The 25,440-nt window shown below is 39.2% G+C and overlaps 1 protein-coding gene across 1 annotated transcript in view; it reads right to left on the bottom strand.

The window, feature by feature from the left end:
* The window catches only part of Rad17 (Rad17 checkpoint clamp loader component), a 382,411-nt gene that overhangs the window by 202,269 nt on the left and 154,702 nt on the right, over positions 1-25,440 (bottom strand). The window lies entirely within an intron of this gene.

Below are 25,440 nucleotides of genomic sequence, written 5' to 3'. Positions count from 1 at the left end.
TCTTTATTTCAATCATGGCAAGTTTCTAAGTACTAACAAAATAAATGGACAAATCATATGCACAAAAGTACATATAGTAAAATAATACATAAAATAACAAAGAAAAATCAAATAATAAATATTATAAAAAATGCACAGAACTCAACTCCTGTAGTGAAGATCTTAGAAGGTTAATAAGACATAATGAATTTGTATAAATAAAAGAGACTTATAGGGAACACTGTAGCAGATACAGGTAGTCAAACTATCCTAAATCGATGCAAGCTGTCCAGTGAAGAATGACTCCATTCACAGTTATGATGATGAGTCAGCATTGGGGCTTGCTGTATGAAGTGCAAGCCAAAAGTTTCCGTACTGGGGCAATAAAATTAATTTAGACTTACATTAGTTACATGTTGGCATTGTCAACAGCATCATCACAGAATACTTGTTTGAGAATTTCCTAAGCCTTTGAAGCTGTTTTCCCAAGTTTATATCAAAATTTGATGCAAATTCACTGTTCCTTAATGTCCATCATCTTACCTGTCTACAAAAATCACAAGACACACTTAAACACCAATTGCACAAAAGCACAATGTCCTATTGATACAAAACTCACCATTCTAACCCACAATGAACTAGTTCAGTGTTATCTATATTATATATTATACAGGGTATCCTGTATAATATAGCAGTGATTATATATCAATCCCAGCACTGCTTCCACTGTTTGAAGCATCTCTGGAACTCCTGTTTTGTGATCCCATTCAACACTTTCTATGATTCAGCCTGAATCTCCAGGATGTCTTCAAATATTTGTCCTTTTAACTGAATTTTCATTTTGGGGAACAGGAAGAAGTCATGAGGGCCAAGTCAGGTGTCAAAGGTGGCACCATTGCCATTTTGTTCTTTGTTAAAAGCTGCTGAATTGACAAAAGCCATGTGGGCTGGTGCACTGTCACGATACAGAATCAAATCCTGGGTGTCAGGTTATTTTCTCCTGACATCCTCCCTCAAATATTTTAAGACCCAAAGTAGACTGGTGTTTTCTACTTTAGCCTGGCAGAAGGAACCCCTCGATGTAAAAGTCCCTCATTGTTGAAGAAAGCATTCAGCATGTTCTTGTCATTCAATCTGACCTGCCATGCCATTTTTTTGGATATGGAGATGGACTCTTCCACTGATGGGCTGCTGATTTATTTCTGGTCATAACCATAAACCCAGCTTTCATCCCCTGTTATCACCTTAGAAAGGAAGTTACTGTCCTTTCCAGCCTATGTTTGTAGGTCCCCTGTACACAGAAAACCAGCTGTTTCAGTTCACTGCTCAGCAAACAGGGCACAAATTTTGCAGAAAACTGCCTCATATTTAAATTAAACATAGTGTGGAGTCAGTTTGGTGTGACATAAACATTGGGAGATCAAAACTGAGAGTAGGAGTGTGCTATAGGCCTAATGACTCTGATGAGTATAATAAGGAACTGTACAGGGAAATAGAGTGGGCCAGTAAATCAGAGTGTCTTATAATGGGAGATTTTAATTTCCCAGATATTGACTGGAATTTGGGGGCTGGATACTCACACACTAGCAGGGCTTTTGTGGATTTATTGGATGATTGTTTTCTACATCAGCATGTTCGGGAGGCAACTAGAGGGAGTAATACTCTTGATTTGATTATCAGCAGTGATTCTTCATGCATTAAGAATCTGCAGATAAATGAACCACTAGGTTGCAGTGATCACAGTGTGCTGAAGTGGGATTTACTCAAAGAGGTAACTACCATTAGGGGTAAAGGGAAGGGTTATTGCTTCCGTAAAGGCGACTACGATGGACTGAGACAGTATTTAAATTCTATACAGTGGGACCAACTGATGATGTTACCAACAGCAAATTCAAAATGGGAAGCATTCAAAGAACTTATCTTGGAAGCTACTAGGCTTTACATACCACCTAAGAAATATTGTTCAAGGTTTAGGCCAAAATGGATGTCAGATGAACTAATGAGGCATATGGCAGAGAAGAAAAATGCATGGGATACTTACAAATTAACACATGACACAGAAACCTATGATAGATACAAGTTGATATGCAACCAAGTTACAAAGGAGGTTAGGCAGGCGAAGGCAGATTACGAGAAATCCTTGGCAAGAGATGCAAAGAAAAACAGCAAAGAGTTCTTTACTTATGTAAACTCTAGAAGGAAAGGGATGAATCAGATTGGTCCACTTGATATTGATGGGTCAAGTGTTGATGATCCTGCTCAGGTGGCTAACAAACTAAATGAATATTTTGCATCGACATTCACACATGAGGAGTTATTCAGCGAGGGGAATGCCAGAGGTGTATTCAACTCTAGCAGTAAGTTACAGAATCTTGAAATAACTGGGAGTAAAGTGGAGGAGAAACTGTTGAAGATAAACACAAGAAAGGCACCCGGGGTGGATGGGATCTATCCAGTTATATTAAAGGAGGCAGCAAAGGTAGTAAGCAAACCCTTAGCCATAATTATGAGAGCTTCCTTGGACTCAGGGGAGGTACCCATAGACTGGAAATGTGCAAATGTGACCCCAATTCACAAAGGAGGATCAAAGGCTGACACAAGTAATTATAGACCTGTGAGCTTGACTTCTGTTCCAGGAAAATTAATGGAGGCACTGGTTAAAGACACACTGCAGGATCATTTAGACAAGACTTCAGTTATAGCTCAGACACAGCATGGTTTTGTTAAGGGGAAGTCTTGCCTGACCAACTTGATTGGATACTATGATGCAGTCACAAAAGAACTGGATGCAGGGAATAACTTTGATATTATATACTTGGATCTTAGAAAGGCTTTTGATACTGTTGCACATGGAAGACTGCTACACAAATTGGAGCAGTGTGACATTGGAGGCAAATTGCTGCTATGGATAAAGGGGTGGTTGAGGGGGAGAAGACAGAGAGTGGTAATCAATGGACACTGCTCATCGTGGACTGATGTTATTAGTGGAGTCCCTCAGGGCTCAGTGTTGGGTCCATTATTGTTTTCTGTATTTATAAATGATATTGATGATGGTATATCGGGATTAATGTCCAAGTTTGCAGACGATACAAAGGTTGGCAGGGTTGTTAAGGACACTACTGACACTATGCTTCTGCAACAGGATCTGGAAAGGTTGAGCAGATGGGCTGAGAGGTGGCAAATGAAGTTTAACATTGACAAATGTAAAGTACTACACATGGGAAACAGCAACCCCAGAGCAACGTATCAACTCTATGGTACAACACTGACAGTGGTAGAGAATGAAAGGGACTTGGGGGTGGTTGTGCAGGCAGATATGAAGTTCTCTGAGCAGTGCAGACGGGCTGCAAGAGTAGCTCATGGAGTATTGTCAATGATATACAGGAATTTTTCCAGCAGGGATAAGGAGGTGATTATTCCATTGTATAAGGCGATGGTCAGGCCACACCTAGAGTACTGTATACAGGTCTGGAGGCCTCATTTCAAGAAGGATGTAGAGCTGCTGGAACGAGTACAGAGAAGGGCAACAAGATTAGTGAATGGAACAAAGGGGTGCTCTTACGAAGAAAGGCTTAAGTTTTGCAAATTACAGTGTCTGGAGACTAGGCACCAGCGAGGTGATCTGATAGAGGTGTATAAAGCCTTGAATGGTTTAAGCATGCTCAATGCTGATGGGATTCTTCCTCTAGCTCAGAATAATCACCTGAGAGGGCATAAATTCAAATTGAGGAAAGACAGATGTAGGATAGACGTGCGGAAATTTGCCTTTAGCCAGCGGGTGGTTGGTTGGTGGAACAGACTTCCATCCCTTGTGGTGGAGGTTGATAGCCTAAATAAGTTTAAGGCTCAGCTGGACAGGTATTTTGAACGAACAGAGGGGTGAAGTGGAAGTGGTTTTTTTTTTTTTTTTTTTTTTTTTGGCTGATGCTGCATAAGCTTGCTTTCTTGCATCAAATGCCTCTACTAATGCTAATGCTAATGCTAATAATTGAGAGTAGGAGTGTGCTATAGGCCTAATGATTCTGATGAGTATAATAAGATATTGTACAGGGAAATAGAGTGGGCCAGTAAATCAGAGAGTCTTATAATGGGGGATTTTAATTTCCCAGATATTGACTGGAATTTGTGGGTTGGTCACTCGCACACTAGCAAGGCTTTTGTGGATTTATTGGATGATTGTTTTCTACATCAGCATGTTTGTGAGGCAACAAGAGGGAGCAATACTCTTGATCTGATTATCAGTAGTGATTCTTCATGCGTTAAGAATCTGCAGATAAATGAACCACTAGGTGGCAGTGATCACAGTGTGTTGAAGTGGGATTTACTCAAGGAGGTAACTACCATCAGGGGTAAAGGGAAGGGTTTTTGTTTTCGTAAAGGCGACTATGATGGTCTGAGACAGTATTTAAATTCTATACAGTGGGACCAACTGATGATGTTACCAACAGCAAACTCAAAATGGGAAGCATTCAAGGAACTAATCTTGGAGGCTACCAGGCTTTACATACCAACTAAGAAATATTGTTCAAGGTTTAGGCCTAAATGGTTGTCAGATGAACTAATGAGACATGTGGCAGAGAAGAAAAATGCATGGGATACATACAAATTAATGGGTGACATGGAAGCCTATGATAGATATAAGTTGGTCTGTAACCAAGTCACAAAGGAGATTAGGCAGGCAAAGGCAGACTACGAAAAATCCTTGGCAAAGGATGCAAAGAAAAACAGAAAAGAGTTCTTTACATATTTAAACTCAAGAAGGAAAGGGATGAATCAGATTGGTCCACTGGATATTGATGGTTCAACAGTTGAGGATCCTGCTCAGGTGGCTAACAATCTGAACGAGTATTTTGCATCTACATTCACGCATGAGGAGTTATTCAGGAAGGAGAATGATGCAGGTAAAGTAAACATTGGCAGTGAGCTGGATGATTTTGTAATAACTGAGAGGAGAGTGGAGGAGAGACTGTTGAGGATAAACATAAAAAAGGCACCTGGGGTGGATGGGATCTATCCAGTTATATTAAAGGAGGCAGCAAAGGAAGTAAGTAAACCCCTAGCCATAATTATGAGAGCTTCTTTGGACTCAGGGGAGGTACCCATAGACTGGAGATGTGCAAATGTAACCCCAATTCACAAAGGAAGATCAAAGGCTGACACAAGTAATTATAGACCTGTTAGTTTAACTTCTGTTCCAGGTAAATTAATGGAGGCACTGGTTAAAGAAGCACTGCAGGATCATCTAGACAAGAATTCAGTTATAGCTCAGACGCAGCATGGTTTTGTTAAGGGCAGGTCTTGCCTGACCAATCTGATTGGATACTATGATGTAGTCACAAAAGAACTGGATGCAGGGAATAACTTTGATATTATATATTTGGATCTTAGAAAGGCTTTTGATACTGTTGCACATGGAAGACTGCTGCACAAATTGGAGCAGTGTGGCATTGGAGGCAAATTGCTGCTATGGATAAGGGGATGGTTGAGTGGCAGAAGACAGAGAGTGGTAATCAATGGACACTGCTCAACGTGGACTAATGTTATTAGTGGAGTTCCTCAGGGTTCAGTGTTGGGTCCGTTGTTGTTTTCGGTGTTTATGAATGATATTGATGATGGGATATCAAGTTTAATGTCCAAGTTTGCAGATGATACAAAGGTTGGCAGAGTTGTTAAGGACACTACTGACGCTATGCTGCTGCAACAGGATCTGGAAAGGTTGAACAGATGGGCTGAGAGGTGGCAAATGAAGTTTAACATTGACAAATGTAAAGTACTACATATGGGAAACAGTAACCCCAGAGCAACGTATCAACTCTGCGGTACTGCACTAACAGTGGTGGAGAATGAAAAGGACCTGGGGGTAATTGTGCAGGCAGATATGAAGTTCTCTGAGCAGTGCAGACGAGCTGCAAGAATAGCTCATGGTGTCTTGTCAATGATATACAGGAATTTTTCTAGCAGGGATAAGGAGGTGATTATTCCCTTGTATAAGGCAATGGTTAGGCCACATCTTGAGTACTGTATACAGGTCTGGAGGCCTCATTTCAAGAAGGATGTAGAGCTGCTGGAACGGGTACAGAGAAGGGCAACAAGATTAGTGAATGGAACAAAGGGTTGCTCTTACGAAGAAAGGCTTAAGTTTTGCAAATTACAGAGTCTGGAGACTAGGCACCGGCGAGGTGATCTGATAGAGGTGTATAAGGCTTTGAATGGTTTTAGCATGCTCAATGCCAATGGGATTCTTCATCTTGCTCAGAATAATCACCTCAGAGGGCATAAATTCAAATTGAGGAAGGATGGATGTCGGATAGATGTGCGGAAATTTGCCTTTGGCCAGCGGGTGGTTGGTTGGTGGAACCGACTTCCATCACTTGTTGTTGAAGTTGATAGCCTAAACAAATTTAAAGCTCAACTGGACAGGTATTTCGAACGAACGGAGGGGTGAAATGGGAGTGGTGTGTTTTTTTTTTGGCTGATGCTGAATAAGCTTGCTTTCTTGCATCATATGCCTCTACTAATGCTAATGCTAATAAATTAAATATTTATGTTCATTAAAACGAGTCAACAGGTACCATATTATAATAGTATAGTATGGTACCTGCTGAATATGGTAATATGGTAATATTATAGAGTGTCACAAATTTTAAACACAAAATTATAAATTATAAATAAATGCAAAAAAGAGAAGGACAAATCAGACTGGACCCTTATGTAATAGATATGGGATAGCATTAGATACCCCAGCTGATGTTGCAGATGAACTCAACAGTTACTTTACATCGATATTTACAGAAGAAAAACCATTTATGTCAATGAGAAATTATGGGAGTAGTTAAAAAATATGTAATTAATGATATTGAAATTTCACGTAATTATTTAATTAAAAAACTTTCGAGACTACAGGCAAGTAAGGCTCCTGGGGTTGATGGAATATACCCTATAATTTTAAGGGAGGCTGGAAGTCAGTCCATCGAACCATTAAGGCTAATTATGAAAGCATCGCTGGACTCAGGAGAGATTCTGTTGAATTGGAAAAGTGCCAATGTATCTCCAATGCATAAGGGTGGTTCTAAGAGTGTAGTGGGAAATTACTGACCAGTCAGTATAACTTCAATAGTATGGAAAATCATGGTTAACAAATCTAGTTAGCTATTTTGATAGGGTTATGCATTAGCGGATTTATATAATAATTTTGACATTGTTTATTTAGATTTCAGCAAAGCATTTGACTCAGCTCCCACATGGGTGGTTATTTTATAACCAGAAACAGATTGGAATCACAGGGAAATGCTTAGATGGATAGCAGGATGGCTTCAGGGCAGGAGGCAGAGGGGTTGTGATAAATGGTTATTCCTCAGATTGGGTTAATGTAAGAAGTGGGGTTCCCCTGGGATCAGTATTGGTATTACTGGTGCAAGGGCTACTAGGGCCATATTGTGCCTATCAACGAGATGGAGGTCAGACATGGTGACTGTAAGAACAGTCAGAGATGATCATATAGATGTATCTATTTTAGGAAGCTGAAAAATTCAGGGAGATTTTTGCACCATTGTCTGCACCATTGTCTACAATACGATGAAGTGTTAAAGGTTCTTCAAGATTTAAAGAAAACTGAATGAAGTTTTTATGGCATGAGTGTATAGCATACAATAAACGAGAATGTGCTTGATTGTGAGAAGAGAGTTGAAGTGCGTATACTTTGGATGTTCATTTCCTGTGAGAAAATAAAGATGGGTGAGCTGACTATGACTGATTCGTACTTTAGATATGATGACTTCTTCCTTTTTGTTTACGCAGAAATAAGAAGTCCACAACTGTGGTTCAGATTTTATTTGAAGGAGCTTGTTATGCGGATGAGCTTGCCATAGAAGTGTCCATTGTTGCTTACATATATCTCTTATGTAGTAGTCAGTACATGGAACGTAGTAATCTGGCAATGTGATGTTGGATGGATGTTTGGCTGTATCTACTTTTTCTTTCCCTGGTATCCCAGTGTGCCCTGGGATCCAGCAAAAGATGGCAACTTGCTGGTGATCATGAATAAGCAGCAGCTGAGTTTTTATGGTTTTTATTAAAGGATGCATTGGTGAGGAGGAATTTTGCAAGGCTAGAAGTGCACTCTGCGAATCTCTATATATTACACTTTTTTGAATGGACAGATGGAGAATGTTTTCTAAGGCAATATTGATGGCACAATTCAGCTGTATAACTACTGCATTCAGTGGGAAGTGAAACAGAGAGAGTGTTATAGGGAAAGATGGCTGCAGCACCGACTTTGAACCATCAGTATATACTTTTGTAAAATGTGGGTAATTTTGTGTGTGAGCAGTATGGAGTTGTGTGTATTGGTATTTGCAAGGGAATGTTTTTCCCTAGTTTAGGAAATATCTGTCAGGGGAGGGTTTAATAGAAGACCATGGAGGATCTGAACTGTTTGGATCTTGGAGGACTTTGCCAAGATGTATATTCCAAGTTTGTGATAATGTCTGCAATCTGATGTCAGTAGGCCGAGCTGCTCTAAGTTTATTTCTATAGTACACTGTGAACTGTGGATCATTAATTATTGGCCTAATGGGGTGAGTAGGTAGACTTTGGATTTTGGCTGCATAGTTCAGAAGTAACATCTTTCTCCTGAGGGTGAGGGGAGGTTCATGGGCTTCAATATGAAGTCTTTGTACTGGCGATGTTCTATAAGTGCCTATGCCAATCATAAGGGCAGAACGTTGAATAGGGGCAAGCCATGCTAGCATGCTTTCCCTAGCAGAATCATACACCAGTGCACCATAATCAAGCCAAAATCTCTATACAAGTGATTTTACTATACACCATGATATAGAAGAGATAACTCTTAGTAAGTTAATTTTTTCTCTGGCAAGCAGTCCGTAAATATCTGACATATTCTGAGAAGTTCGATTTATTATCAAAAATCACACCAAGGAGGCAAACGCTGTTCACAACGGTGATAGGATGATTTGTTAAGTGTACCTCCGGATCTGGATGCATCTTCCATTTGTTACCAAAATCAAAGGCACTTGATTTCTGATAAGATAGTCGGTAATCATTCTGTGCCAGCCATAGCTCAAGATTATAACTGAGGTTTGCAGTTGCCTCTCAATAAAGCTCATGTTCTGCGAACTACAAGAGACAGTCAGATCATTAGCATAAATGTATAAATCGACGGTCTTGGGAATATTTTTGGTCATCTGATTTGTGAACAGAGCCTTGAGGGACTCCTTCCCATATATATATATATATATATGTTTGCAAAAGGACTAGCCGATAGCGAACTTGAAAGGTCCTCTGCTATAGGAAATTCTCTATGAAATACAGTAAGTGGCCTCTCAGGTTAAAGAGATGAAGACCTCTCTCTCTCTCAGGATACCAAAATGCCAAGTGGTGTCAAAGGCCTTCTCTGTATTGAGGCATACTATCATAAGATGTTTATTTTGGATAAATGCATTCCTGATGTTTGTTTCAGCTCTGATAATAAGATCCAGTGATGATTGGCTTTTTCTGAAACCAAATTAATTATAATCAATTTGATTTCAGAAATATGATCTCCGATAATTATCGGAGATCACATTTTGGGAATCAAGGTACCATGTCAGGTAACAGTGTATTATTTTTCTAGGATTGTACTTAAGGAGCTGGTGAGAGAAATGGGTCTATAATTGTTGTTGTTATTTGGTTTTTAGGAGCATTAGCAACTAAGGCCATACTGCTCCGGGGATATGCGGTGGTCACTCCCTGACTTTTCCGCATCCTCCGTATTTGGTAGTCATAGGCTCGAACCCCGGTCTAATCAAGAAGCGGGTGCTACGCACTGCTGCTCTTGCCCACCTGGCTACGGAGGCGCCTAGGTCTATAATTATTAGAAATAGAGAGTTATTTCCTGGTTTGGGTACTGCTATTACAAAAGAGTGCCAGGAACTGGGGAATGAATGTTCCATGAAGATGTCATATAGGAATGGGATAAATTTAAATAGAAAAGGTGTAAGAATATTTGCTGATGCTATCGAGGCAGTGTTAGGTGGGTGGGAAAACTGCTAGCTTGGGGGATACATGGACTAATAGATTAGCTGCTGGCAGAGGTGAAAGTGATTCTTGCACTGCCTCTATTGAAATGAGCAGCAGCCTAGAAAACAAAGGGCTCGGGATTTCGGGGACTGCTGGGAGTCATCACAGAATGAGTAAATACATGGGCTGTGTTAGGGTAGCTAAGAATACGAACAGGTGTATGTATACTTGCATGTATATCAATGCTAGGAGTTTAGTAAGTAAATCAATTTGACGAATTTGAGGTGCTGGTCAAAACATCAAAGGAAGATATTGTTGGGATATCAGAGACATTGTGTCACACAAATATAAGGAATGCAGAATTGGAATTTGGGCTACATGTGTACAGAAACGATAGACAGATAGGAAAGGAGAAAAGGTTATGCCGTTATTATTATTATTAGTCATATGGTGCAAAGAAGCTTGAGGCTTTTGCTGCACCAGCCAAAATAAAATATGAGTTACCCTGTGTGTGTGAGAGAGAGAGAGAGAGAGAGAGAGAGAGAGAGAGAGAGAACAAGTCAGAAGTAGAAGGAAATTGCCAAGAAAGAGAAGAATGATGATATCCAGCTCAGGACCCTGGGTATGTGCCAAGCCCATACTCATCATGTGAGCCCCTGGGGTGAATATATATATATATTAAGGCAATCTTATACCACATATATTGGAAAAAACAAAACAATGTTTTGACACATAATTTGCAAGCATAATACACTACAATACAGTTTAGTCAGTGATATTTCAAGATTTTTTTAGAAATTCTATCATCATACCTAAATGCAAGAAGGCTTCAGTTACAGTACACCACTGCTAAACTATCAAAAAAAGTATTTTTTGATAGTTCAGCAGTGATTCACATCTAGATTTTTGCCAATACTTCTCATGAAATAACTTTCTTTATATAGAGTTACAATAACACATCTCTTTTTTTAACACTCAGTTCCTTATTTCTAGCCATGTTTATAATAAAACACACAAAACTTACACCAGTCTTTCTGAATAACAGGTGTTCAATTTTATAAGTTATGGCTCTTACTCCTCAATTTATATTATTGCAAAGCACTCTGAAATCATTTACAATCTTCTATAATATTAAAGCTATACTTCCACTTTCTAGAATATTCTACAATCATCTACAACATTCAGAAATCAATAATGTTTACCACATTCAAGAATCTTCTACATCCTTCTGGAATTAAGAAACACAAAATCTAAGGAAGTGCATCCAGTTGATAGATGGTTGTTGTTGTTGTTATGGCGGTTTGATGGCGCATAAGCTGCTTTGGCTATAATGCACCTATTCATTTATTATAGGAATAGATGAGAAGTTTTCAAAACGTCAGAAAAGGCTGAGATCAGAAATGATTAAAAACTCCAATTTGCTTCAGAAAGTTGAAAAATTCAGAAACATTTGCATTGTCACCGATAAGATTCTATAGATTTATTGGTTTCCAAAGGTTAACCAACGATAGCAAGGTTGAATTTCTGTCTTGTTTATAGTATGGGCATCCAATGAGAATGTGTTTCACAGTCAGGTTTATAGAACAATTTGGACACTGCGGTGGATCATCTCCTGTTAGTAAATGAAGGTGGGTCAGATGTGTATGACCTATTCTTGCTCTTGAAAGGACTACTTCTTCTCGTCTAGATGTACAGACACTGAACAGCCAAATTTTGGGATCCTGTTTGAACTGCAAGAGCTTGTTATTAGTTTGAGAGTACCAGATTTGAGAGTGTCGCATGCATATCAGAATGTTGTCCATTCTGATAGGCATGCAACATGAATGATTTGTGCATAGTCTGTTGCTGGTACAGGGACATTTGTTAAATCTAAGGTAGTTGGATTTTTTGCAGCTTTATCAGCCCGTTCATTACCAGATATTCCAGAATGTGCCAGAATCCAGCAGAAGGTGACCAGTTGGTGGCATTCCTCTGTCTGCAGTAATAATCTTCTAATTTCATTTAGAACAGGGTGAACTTTATCTGAGGATTTACATAATGCCATAATTGAGCTGAGGGAATCAGTGTAAATAACAAATTTTAATGAAGAGTCAGAACAGATCTTTTCTAAGGCTAGTTTAATTGCATATAATTCTGCCGAGAAGATACTGAATTCAAGTGGAAGGGATGCTGAAAAAGTGGTATTTGGAAACACTATGGCTGCTCCAACGTTTGAGTTGGATTTAGAGCCATCCGTATAAATTGACAAAAAATCAATATATCTATGAGTGTGAACTGCATGAAGTTGTCTGGTATTTGATGCTTGTAGAATATTCTTTCCACATTGGCAAAGTTAAGTGTCACAAGTCGGCACAACGGCAGGACTCCATGGTGGTTGAGCGAAATTTACTACCTGTTGTACAGAACGAATAGAAACCTTCCAAACCTGCATCAGTTCAAGGAGGCAAAGACCAGCAGGTTTTACTATGCTAGGTTTATTTCTGTAGAGGTTTTCTAGTTACGTATTGAATAGATATCGCTGAATGGGATGCGAGGCACAAATTTGTATTTTGACAGCATACTTCAGTAACAATGTTTTCCTACGTAATGTTATGGCGGCTCATGAGTGTCAATGTTGAGACTATGAGTTGATGATGTTCTGAATGCACCAAGTGCAATCCTCAAGGCGCTGTGTTGAACTGGATCAAGCCAGCGCAGTGCGCTTGCTCTGGCTTGTTATTGTTTGTTATTTGGTTTTTAGGAGCATTAGCAACTAAGGCCATATTGCTTCGGGATATGCGGTGGTCATTCCCTGACCTTTCCGCATCCTCTGTATTTGGTGGTGACGGGCTCGAACCCTGGTCTAAACAAGAAGCGTGTGCTACACACTGCTGCTGCTCCTTCCCACCTGGCTACAGAGGCGCCACTTGCTCTGGCAGAACCATAGAGAGGAGCACCATAATCGAGATGGGATCTGATTAATGCCCTGAATAATCGAAGCAGGGAGGTGCGATCTGCACTCCATGTTAGGAAGGATAAAGTTCTAAGTATATTTAACTTTTTAATACAGGAAGTACGTGCATTTTTAATATGGTCTAAGAAATTTAATTTGTTGTCAACGATTAATCCTAGAAATCTGATGTTAGTAGCAACTGGGATGGAGACATTGGAAATTTGAAGTTCAGGATCCAGATGAAGTTTTCGTTGTCTACAAAAATGGACTGCAACTGTTTTCTGCTGAGAGAATCGGTAGCCGTTGAGGCTGGCCAATTTTGTATTTTATTTAGTGATATCTGAAGCTGTCTTTCAATAGATCTCATGTTTTGGAAATGGCAGGAGATGGAAAGGTCATCTGCATTAAGTCTCAATTGTGTTTGGAAGCTGTTTAGTGATGGAATCGATTCTAAGAGCAAAAAGAGTGGCACTCAATACTGATCCCTGTGAAACACCTTCTTCCTGAAAGAAAGGGCATGTTGGTATCTCACTTGGAACGATCTAAAATGTAGAAAATTCTGAACAAATTTGGGAAGGTTGCCACGTAGACCGAGAGCGTAAAGATCACTAAGTATGCCATGTCGTGTCAAATGCTTTCTCTATATCTACTGAAACAAATACTAGATGTTCATGCTTAACGAAGGCATTCCGAATGAAAAATTCAGCCTTGACCATGAGATCCAAGCAAGACCTGTTTTTTCAAAAGCCGTGTTGACTATGGCTTATCACATGTTCTGACTCAATGATTCAGACAAGTCTACTGTGGTTAACTTTTTCAAGGATTTTGCTGAGGCAGCTTGAAAGAGATATTGGTCTATAGCTATGGGGGTGGATGGATCTTTTCCAGGCTTTAGGAATGCCAAAACAATAGAATGATGCCAAGAAGCCGGATAAACATTTTCTAAAAAAATTCGGTTGTAAAAGAGCAGAAGGAGGTGCAAAGCTTTGTCATTAAGATGTTGCAGCATGACATAACAGACCCCATCTGGTCCAGCAGCACCATTGTCGGCTGTTTTAATGGCATGTAAAAGTTCAGAATATTGCAGCGGTTTGTTATATGGTAGACTGCGAGTAGTTTGGAAGTTAATAGTGTGCTGTTCCTTACTGTTTTTAATTTGCTGGAAAGATGTAGTATAAGCAGATGCTGCTGATATTTCAGCAAAGGTACTTCCCAAAGCATTTGCTATATCTAAGGGACTTGCTAGATCTCGCCCATTCCAGGAGAGGTTTGGAGATGGTATGGTTGGAAACTTACCAGATAGCTGTCTAATTTTTTTCAAATTATTTTGCTGTCAGTGTTTCTGTTGATGCTGGATGCAAAGCAGGTCCAGGATTCTTTCTTGGCTTGCCTTTGTATGAAACATGCTTTTGCCCTTCATATTTTATAATTTATCAGATTGTGATTTGATATTGCTGAAACAAATTGCAGGCTTTATTTTTTGTTTTGTTTTGCTATTGTGCATTCCTCATTCCACCAATAATTATAATGTTTTCGGCCATGGGAATTTGATAGTGGTATTGTGTCTCTGGCCATTTTTAGGGGATGTGACATGATGTAATCTGTTACATCATTAATAGGCTGGAGACGGATTTTTTCCTCATCAAAGTATATTGATGACTGGACTTTTGCCCAGTTTGCTCGGACAAATTTCCATTTCCTGCAGGGTTAAGTTAGAGGAGTCTGTGCTATTAATATGTTGCATACAATTGGGAAATGATCACTGCCCACAGGATCATTAACAACATACCACTCTAGGTCAGGGAGAACAAAAGGTACTGGAGAACAAATGGAGAGATCTATTGCTGAGGTTTGTCCAGTTGGGAGCTGAATGAGTGTGTGCACCAGTATTGAGTAAGACGAGATTTAGTGCCTCTAAAAAGCTTTCAATGAGTCGACCCCGTCTATCTAATTTAGAAGAGCTCTATAAGGGGTTGTGCCCATTAAAGTCCCCTAATATACAGAGGTGGAAGTACCTGTATAAAGAGGTCGTCAAGATCTTTTAAACAGTAAGTATGTTTTGGTTGTAAGTAGATAGAAACTAGTGTTAATGCAATATGGAGAGTTATATGAGCCTCAACAGCTTCTATTTCAGTTTGAAATGGAATATGTTTAGTCAGGATTTTTGAATTTATTAGGATTGCCACACCACCATGGGCAGCATTAGCTGTAATAGTTCTTTATCGAATAGTTCTTCAGCAACAGTTCTTTATCGAAGGAGAAATTTGGAAGGTTAGGCAAATTTCCTGAAGACAAAGAGCAACTGTGTTGCAACGAAAACTGTGTGTGATGTCATCTATGTTGCAACGAAAACCTCTGCAGTTCTATTGTAAAATACAAGCCATTATTTACATTAGTAACTGACTTATTACGTTCCAGTTTTTGTTTATCTTTTTTGCAGAAAACTGGCCGGCCAATGTCCATTTCTTCTTCAGCATAGATTTCTAAAACAGGATCTTCCTGTATTGATGTGCCATCTGTGTCCATGGTTATGTTCTGGATATTTTTAATTGCATTTGAGTTTGTAATATGGGATGTGGTAGCACTCTTTGAAGGAGGAGATGCCGCTGGTATTGCCAGAGGAGCATTATTTGCCCGATCTAAGAGTTTGGGTTGTTGCTTAAGTATACTTGGTTGTTGTTCAGAGAGGATATTTCTAGCCCAATCAGAAATTGATTTATTAGTGGGAACTGTGACATCGGTTTGAGTGGAGACTGTTTGATACTTTTTTTTTACATTAGCATAAGTTACATTTTTGTTTATAAGATGTACAATAGTGTGCTCAAAGAAGTTTAACTTGTCAAGGATCAATCCCAAGAATCTGATACTGATGTGAGAATGCCATACTGCCAGGTAGTGTCAAATGCCTTCTCTATATCGATGGAGACCATAACAACATGTTCATTTTCCACAAAGGCATAGCAAATTTCAGATTCAGCCTTAATCATCAGATCTAAGGAGGACCTATTTTTGCGAAAGCCATGTTGACAATTACTCAGTAGATGTTGAGTTTCAATGATCCAAGTGAGTCGACTGTGGATCATTTTTCAAGAATTTTACAAAGGCAACCTGACAGAGAGACTATTAGGACTGGAGAGATCTTTTCCAGGTTTCAAAAAGGAAAAAAACTGTAGCATGGTGCCAAGAGGTTGATAATTTTTTCCAGGAAGATATGGTTAAAGAAGACTAGCAGCAGTTGTAAGTCTTTGTTATCAAGATGCTGCAGCATGACATAATATATGCCATCTGGCCCAGCGATACTGTTTCGTGTTGTTCTGATGGCCTGTTCACAATATTGAAGAGGCTGATTATACGGAAGTGATATAGTGAGGTTCTAAACTTCATGGGTCTCTGTTTGGTGGCAGTCTTAATTTTTTTGGAAATTGGGAGTGTAGTTTGATGCAGCTGAGACTTGGGCAAAGGATTGACCTAAGGCATTTGCTATATCTAGAGGAGCAGAGAGTTTTTACCCATTGCAGGAAAGAATTGGGGAAGGGATGACTGGAAACTTCCCAGAAAGCTGCCTAATTTTCTTCCATATTAATCTAGAGTCAGTATTTCTATTAATGGCACTGCAAACCGAGTCCAAGAATCTTTCTTCGCTTGCCTTTGAATGAACCGTGCTTTTGCCCTTAGCTTCTTGTAGCTAATTAGATTAGCTGTGGTTGGAGATCAACGGAATACATTGAACGCTTTATTTTTTTCATTCTTTGTTTTCATTCACTCTTCTTCCCACCAGTAGTTGAGGTGCCATCGGGTTGGGGGATTTGATAATGGAATTGGGTATGGTCCTTGAGGTTGTCACAGACATTCTCTCAGATATGCCAGACAAGCTGTTCTTGCTACCTGGGAGTCTAAAACGCTGATGGAACTGATATTCGGGTGACACTCAAGTCAAAGTGGACCCAAACTCGGCGAAGTCCGGACGGTCTATGACAGCCAAATCCTCTGCTTGCACCTTCACGATGGTGGGACTGTTAGTAATCCTGGGTATAACCTTCATGCACAAGTACACGGTGGGTGACCACCCAGGTGTGAACCAACGTAAGCAGGGGTCGAGGTGTGGCGCCCACACCACATGGAGGAACGCTGCCCCTCTATGTTACCAGGCAGTACTAGGTGGTAGATGACTCTCATCAACCGGTGAAATACCACCACTTTGCTTATTGGAGGCTTGAACTGGTGGAACCCATGTTTAGTCTCTAGAGCTAAGTTCCAGTCAACCCTTCCCTATCTCTTCCATCATGCAGTATGATTGATGATTTTTGAGGTTATGATGAATGTCGTGGCGAGATCCAATATTCCTTACATTTTGAGGGTACAGCTCTAAAACAGTGTTTGCACTAGGCCGGCCGCTAGTTGGTACACCGGACTGAACCTATTGGTAACTCTCTAGGAAGCTTCCGGATCAGCTAGTGTATAATCTTGCTACCTCTACTCTGCCAGATAGTGACTGGAGGGAGTCCGAGTAGTGTGTATGCGGGGAGCATTGTCGAGGCCACGTTATGTCAAGGATCTGGGTATATTCTTACCACATGTACACCATATCCAAAAATTTCATTACTTCATACAGCATGTCCCACCCACTTTTTCTTAATATTGAATACACCATGAATTGTCAAAATAATAGAGCAAGCTTATCTGCGAAAAGATCTAAACCTCCCAAGGACTTCCTAATTCATTTCACAAATATATGTGGTCTCAATTCTAATCTCAACGATGTCCATTTCCACTTGCAGTCTTCCAAACCCCATGTTCTTTTTCTGACTGAATCTCAGTTATCAGTTGATTCAACTACTGCTCATCTCAGATGTCCAAATTATTTGCTGTATGATTCCTTTCGCCTCAAAGGTGGTACTTGTGCATATGTCCATTCTGATATTCCCTGTCAGAGACTTGGCAATTTGGAATCTCCTCTCTTTGATCTTCTCTGGCTTAAAATCTCTCTCTACCTCATTGTGTAAAATTCATCTGTTGTCACTACCGTTCTCCCAACTCCACTAATCACTTGGAGCTCTTTGACTTCCTCTCTTTGCAACTTGACTTTCTCCAGTCCAACTTTCCTAACAGTGAGGTAATTTTCCTTGGTGATTTTAGCATTCACAACTCCAGCTGGCTTCCGTTTTCTTGTCACACCGACCCAGCAGGTCGAGATGCTGAGGCTTTTGCAATTACTAATGACCTAGCACAGATTGTTCATTTACCTACAAGAATACTGGACAATCCTAATCATACAGCCAATACGCTTGATCTTTTTTTCACAAACAACCCTTCTAAGTACAAGGTTGAAGTGAGAGGTCCTTTAGGCACTTCAATCACAACTTGGTGATTGTCTCTTCTCCAATGGAACCTTTATCTCATGGCTATTCCCAACCTCGTATTGTTTGTCATTATAAGAATGCAAAATGGGATGACCTGCGTGACTTCTTTTCTTCTTTTCCTTGGTCTGATTACTGTTTCAAAACTTCTGATGTCAACGTTTGCTCAGATCGTGTCAGTGAAATTATTCTTGCAGGAATGGAATCCTTTATCCCACACTCCACTTTAAAATCTCGTCCTTTATCTAAACCTTGGTTTTCCAATAAATGTGCTAAGGCTGTCCAAGAGAAGAATGTTGCATATCGTAATTGGCTTGTTTCTAATTCTTCAGTTTCATTTTCTGCCTACACCAAAGCTCGCAACAATTGTAAAGCAGTTATTAATCAGTCCAAACTAGAGTTTGAACAGGCTAAGAGTAGAAAACTTGCTTCTTGCCCTAATGGTAGCCGAGCATTCTGGTCTCTTGCCAAAGCTATTGGCCGCAACTTTTGCCCATCTCTGCTCCCACCTCTGTCCAAACCAGATGGTTCTGTTGTCACTTCAGCCAAGGATAAAGCTGACCTGCTAGCATCCCATTTTTCTTCGAGCTCATGTATTAATGATCTTGGTAGAACACCTCCCACCATTCCTAACACGCTCCATTCAATGCCTCCTGTGGTCTTCCGTCAAAAGGATATCAGAAGGATTTTGATGAATCTTGATGCTAAGAAAGCTCCAGGTCCTGATGGTATTTCTCCACTTGTTCTCAAAACCTGTGCTCCTGAACTTACTCCTATTCTTTGCCGCCTTTTTTCACTTTCTTATTCCAAAGGTGTTTTTCCTTCTGCTTGGAAATTTGCTCATATCCAGCCAGTTCCTAAAATGGGTGACAAATCCCTCTCATCCAATTATCGTCCCATTGCAATTACTTCTACTCTTTCTAAAGTAATAGAGAAATCAATTAACCGCCAACTCTTAAACTACCTAGAAACCTTCGGTCTGATCAACGATCGCCAGTATGGATTCCGTCAGTGTCGATCCACTGGTGATATTCTGGCTTATGTTACCCATTTATGGACTAATTCAATGGAAAGGTTCGGTGAAACACAAGTAGTTGCTCTTGACATCTCAAAGGCTTTTGATCGTGTTTGGCATAAAGGTCTTCTAAACAAGCTTCCATCTTATGGTTTGCCAACTGTTTTTAGTAATTGGTTATCCAGTTTTCTCTCTGATCGCTCACTGATCAGAGAGAAAACTTTGAGGGTGATGGTAGATGGCTCTCTGTCTTCTAACTTCTCCACTAATGCAGGTGTCCCCCAAGGTTCAGTTCTTTCCCCCACTCTTTTCCTCTTGTATATCAATGACCTTCTCCCATTGACTGGAAATCCTATCCATAGTTTTGCCGATGATAGCACATTGCATTCAACTTTCCATTTTGAGAAACCTTGTCCAGCTCAATCAGCTTCAAGTTCTCGAAAATCTGCTGCCAATTCCTTAAATGCCGATCTTCAGGTAATTCTCCAGTGGGGCAAAGACAACTTAGTTGATTTCAACCCTTCTAAAACTCAATCTTGTCTTATATCTCGCAAAAAGGATTCTTCTGCTCCTATGCTTATCTTTAGTGACACTCCGATTTCTAGGCAAAATGATATATCTCTTTTGGGGATTACCCTGACTTCTAATCTCTCTTGGCACAAGCACATTACAAATATTGCTTCCTCTGCATCTAAAAAACTTGGTTTTCTCTTTCGCTCTCGGCGTTACTTTTCTCCCAAACAGCTGCTCTCTCTGTATAAATCGCAAATCCACCCTGCCATGGAATATTGTTCCCACATCTGGGGGTGGTGCCCCCAAAACCTCTCTCAGGCTTCTTGATTCCATTCAGAAGAGGGCAGTTAGGTTAATTAATGATTCATAGATAAACAGTCTCTCCACTCGCTTTCTCATAGACGCACTGTTTCTGCTGCATGCCTCTTCTACAGATACTTCCATGGGCACTGTTCTTCTGAATTGGCTTCTATAATTCCCGCTCTCTCTTTCAAAACAGTCCGAACACGTGCCGCCACCAGCCAACATCCATTTACTGTCCAACTTCAAACCCACAGAACCAACTTTTCATCTTCCTCGTTTATTCATTCAACTGCCGTTTTCTGGAACAACCTTCCTTCATACGTATTTCCTGAAAATTACAATCTACAGAAGTTCAAGTCCAATATCAACAAATATCTTCTTTCGTCTTCTCAACCTCCAACCCAAGCATGGTACTAAGTATTATAGGTTATAATACCTCTCGTGTTTGGGGTTCTCGTAAAAAAAAAAAAAAAAAAGCTTCAACTAAAAGATGGGATGTGATATAATCAGTTACTTTATCTATAGGCTATAGTTGAATAGTTTTTTTTGTCCACAGTGATTGCTGAATGAAATTTGTCCCAAATTGGCTTTAGAAAATTTCCATTTCCTGCAAGGTTGGTCTAATGGTGGTTGTGTAGTGAACAGGTTACAAACAATTGGAAAATGGTCACTACACCTGGGATCATCCAGAGCAGACCACTGAATGACTGGAAACAGTATAGGGGAACAAATCGAGAGGTCAATTGCAATTCTGTCCAGTAGGTAATTGTATATGGGTGTGTGCACCACCATTAAGAATGGTGAGGTTTTGTTTCTCTAGTACAGGGGTGGCCAACTTAATTTGTGATGCGATCTACTTGTTAAGAATTTCATTGCACATGGTTAAAAAAGTTAAACAACACATATTGAAAAATGGTGTTTATAAATTTTAAAATTAAATACAATTCAGAATTCTTATTTTAAATTCACACGTATTTAAATTTTTAATTTATGTGATGTTTGTGTCTTTGTGTCATCTGCAATAAGGCCAACCATAAAGAACCTTCTGTATGCAAGTCCTTGTTTCAAATACGAAAAGGCCGATTCACATATATATGTGGAACCAAAACAGGAATTTAAAAGTTGACTGCATTTTTTTACATTTGGGTACTTTTCTCGGCAAACATATTTCTACGTCTTTTTCTGATGATCTGCCTTTTAGAAAGATATCGTTTGGAAATGTAATAATTTCATTTTCAAGTAATATTTTCTCCATGTGAAAAATCTCTGTGATTTTTTCTGCAATTTACATTAAATGGACATTAACCCGACATTAAATGGATAAGAAATATATTAAGCAATACTTCAATTGTTTTAAAATCACTGAATCTGGTTTCAAAATCATCCACAACTTTCTCAATTTCAGAAACATATTTCTCGCTATTAAATCCAAAAACAGGATATTTTTGCAAATGATCTTGCATATTTGCAAAATGATCGAATTTTTTTTCTTTGAGATTCTTAGCCACTGCCAAAAATTGATATTTATATGCAAAAATACTACAAATCATGTCACCCACATTTTTATTTTTTCCTTGTAATTCCAAATTCAAACCACTTAATTTACTGGTAAAATCTGACAAAAAAAAGCCAGATCACACAACCACTATCTTGTAGCTGCTGATAATCATCTCTTCTTCGATCAACAAATTTTTTAATTTCATTCAGCAAATTTTGAAATCTCTGTAGAAACTGACTCCGACTCAGTCACCTCACATCTGTGTGTAATATCAGATCTGGTTCATTTTCATCAAGTTGCATTTTGAAAAGTCTCCTTTGAAGAGATTGTCCTCTGATGAAATTCACGATTTTGAAAGCTATGTCCATAATACTTTTAGTATTTAATCTTTTGCTGGCTAACACTTGTTGGTGGATGATACACTGGTAACTCAAAAAATCTGGGAATTCATCATCCTTTTGGCACGATGCGATGAATCTGTTAAGATGCCCGTCATTACTTTAGCTCCATCTGTTGTTACTGATACGAGCTTAAATAGCAGTAATTTAATTTTTTCATTAAAATTTTTGAATGCATTAAATATATCAAGACCTCTAGTTCTTTCTTTTAACAAAAGAACTAGAAACCATATCCACAGTTCTTCTCTAGTGGCAGAATCATTGAAAACCATAAGAATAAAAACAAGCAATTGATGTCTGCAGGTTCATCCAGTTGTCCAGAAAAGGACACACAATAAGCAATATGAGCATGCAATTTGTTCGCTCTCACATTTTTACTAATTTTTTGGAAGCATTGCATCACAGTATTTCAAGATAACTGCAGATCTTTGAGAGCACTTTTAATTTCGTTTTCGTTTTTAAAATTTTCAAAAAGATAATCTGTTATTTTGAAAAATGAGTCTTTGATGAATTGACCATCGAAAAATGCATCTTTGATGAATTGACCATCGAAAAATGCATCTTTGATGACTTGACCATCAAAAAATGGTTTGCATTTTTTTTTTGCAAGAAGATGACTCACTTTAAACGATGCTACAGTTACTGCTTTAGATTGTAAATCAGGTGTCATGAAGAAATTTTGTTGTGCGAATAATCTGGATTTAAGTTCTTTTAGTTTATTTTTTCTAAGGTCACTATTATGGGGTAAATCCAACTGGTATTTACCATGGAGTTGCGTTGAACTGCCTTTCTAAATTTCCTCTTTTGGGTATAGCCACGCAAATCAAACAACATTTTTCTTTCATCATTACAAAAAAGTATTCTAGTTCCCATTCTTGATGAAAATTATACGTTTTACTCTTTTTCATAGTATTCATTTTAAATCAAAGGGTGTTAAATTAACGTATGAGTACTGCCCAGTTATTAATATTAAGTAAGCTAAATAAGAAATCAATACATATGTGAATTTTTTCACTAGACAAACCTAGCGGCTGTGTGGCGACAAGGGTAGTCGTGGTTCAACGGATTTGTAAGCGTATGCAGTGGGGTGCATAATAATAATGACATTTAGGTTTTGACTAATCCATTTTTTATATATATTTAAAATTCATCATGATCGACCGAAATTAAAGCTGCGATCAACTTGTTCACCACTCCTGCTCTAGTAGAGCTTCAATCAATCAGCCGTGTCTATCTAATTTAGAGGATCCCCATAAAGGATGGTGGCCACTGAAATCTCCTAGCAAGCAGACAGGGGAGGGTAGCAGTATTAAAAGTTTTTCAAGATCATTATAAGAGTAGGTATAATTTGGTCAGAGATAGACTGCAACTAATGTAAATGCAATCTGAGTAATCAGAGGCACAGCAACAGCTTCTATTTGGGTTTGGAGAATGATTTGGCTAGCAGGGTTCTTTGAGTTAATCAAAATAGTTACACCACCACGAGCAGAATCGGATGTATTCCAATCTCTTCAATGGATTGAGTAGTTTTTTATGGAAACAGAAATTTTAGGAGTTAAATAGGTTTTCTGCAGACAGAACCCAATGGAGAGTAGTGTCTAATTAAGTAATGAATGTCGTCAATGTTGCCACGAAAGCCTCTACAATTCTACTGTAAAATAAAAGGCATTATTTGAATTTAGAAGAAGCTATACCTGATGTGGCTGTCCTATGGTGTTCTGGCTTTGGTTTGTCTCTTTTTGAAAAGTTAGGGTGACCAGTGTCCATATCTTCTTCTTCTACAAATATTTCCAGAATCAGATCTTCCTGTTTGGATGAGTACTCTGCATCCATCGATGTGTCCCGAATAATCTTTTTTTGAAGTCAAACTAGGATTATTTCAAGTAGTAGCAATCACTGGTGGGGATTTTACTGGTATCGTAAGAGGCTTATTTTGGTCTGAGACCTTTAGCTTGGTCTGAGTGCTTCAGGACATTGGACTGTTGCTGAGAGAGGACAGCTCGAACCCAGTCAGAGACTGATATGTTAGATGGAATGGTAACATCAGCTTGATTGGCTATTGCTCGATTTTTTTTGCAATATTGGCATAGGTACGGTTAGGTATACTGGGTGCAACTAATTTTCTTGGTTCCTGAAAATTTTATATTTCACAATTTTTTTGTTCATTTTCCACCTCTCACATGTCTTAGAATAAGCAGGATGGTTACCTTTGCAGTTGGGATAGGTCATTTCTTTCACCGAACAATCACTTTGACTGAGCGAAAGATCCACAGTTGGGACAAGCTGGATTCCCTCTGCATGCCGTTTGAGAGTGGCCACCATACTTTTGGCATTTATAACATCTCAACAGATTAGGAATGAAAGGACGAATGCAACAAATGGGATATCCTGCTTTTACTGATGAGGGTAGATTTAGACTGTTAAAGGTGAGAATGATATTTCTGGTGGGTTGTTGTTGTTGTTTGGTTTTTAGGAGCATTAGCAACTAAGGCCATATTGCTCCGGGATATGCAGTGGTCATTCCCTGACCTTTCCGCATCCTCCGTATTTGGTGGTGACGGGCTCGAACCCCGGTCTAATCAAGAAGCGTGTGCTATGCACTGCTGCTCCTTCCCACCTGGCTACGGAGGCGCCCTTTCTGGTGGGTGTGAGTATATTGTCTCTTTTAATCATAATTCTTTTGACAGCAATTACGTTTTGTTCGTGAAATTCTTCTTTAATTTCTTCCTGTCACATTCAAAAGGTCCCAAATAGATATAACACCCTTAGATGTTTTTAGGGTTGCATGGGGAGTTACTTTCACTGGAATTTTTGCAAAGTTTGTCATTTGTAAGAGTTTTTCAGAATGCCTGCAGTTGACAGTTTCTACAAGTAAGTCCCCTGATTGCAGTCTCTTAACTGCCTTGGGAGACCCTGCAATACTTTCCAAGTGTTTTTGGATTAGAAAGGGGGGATAGCTTACTAAAAGGCTGTTTTGATAATGACTGCATTATTAAGAATGCAGGAAACTTGGTCACTGAGGAATTGGTTTTTAATCTCTTTGGTTGTCACGAGTTATGCTCATTTTCTGTCTCTGGCCAACAGCTTGTCGGTTCTAAAGAGGGGAAACATATTGAGTCCCATATTGGCTCCTTTTAGCCCTTGGCGGATGAACTTTTCTGCCAAGGTTACCAGCCCAAGCACAGGGAGGCAGGAGCAGTGCTTGGTGTGACCAAGCGAAATTAGTAAGAGTTAGTCTATTAAATATGAAAAATAAAGAAAGGTTACTTTACTTCCTTGCTCACTACAGTATTTTTGATAAAAGAGCTGCTATTAAATAAAAGGATTTCCTCAGTAGAGGGACATAAAAGAGAACAAAAATTCATCTTTTAGAAAATCGTAGGGAAAGCACAAAGAGAAATCGCTCAGTCACAATCGCTTGGCACCCG

The sequence above is a fragment of the Mastigoproctus giganteus genome, chromosome 9, assembly GCF_048544385.1.
Source record: "Mastigoproctus giganteus isolate SK-2022 chromosome 9, ASM4854438v1, whole genome shotgun sequence".
NCBI classification, from domain to species: Eukaryota; Metazoa; Arthropoda; class Arachnida; order Uropygi; family Thelyphonidae; genus Mastigoproctus; species Mastigoproctus giganteus.
This window is presented reverse-complemented; position numbering and strand designations above follow the sequence as displayed.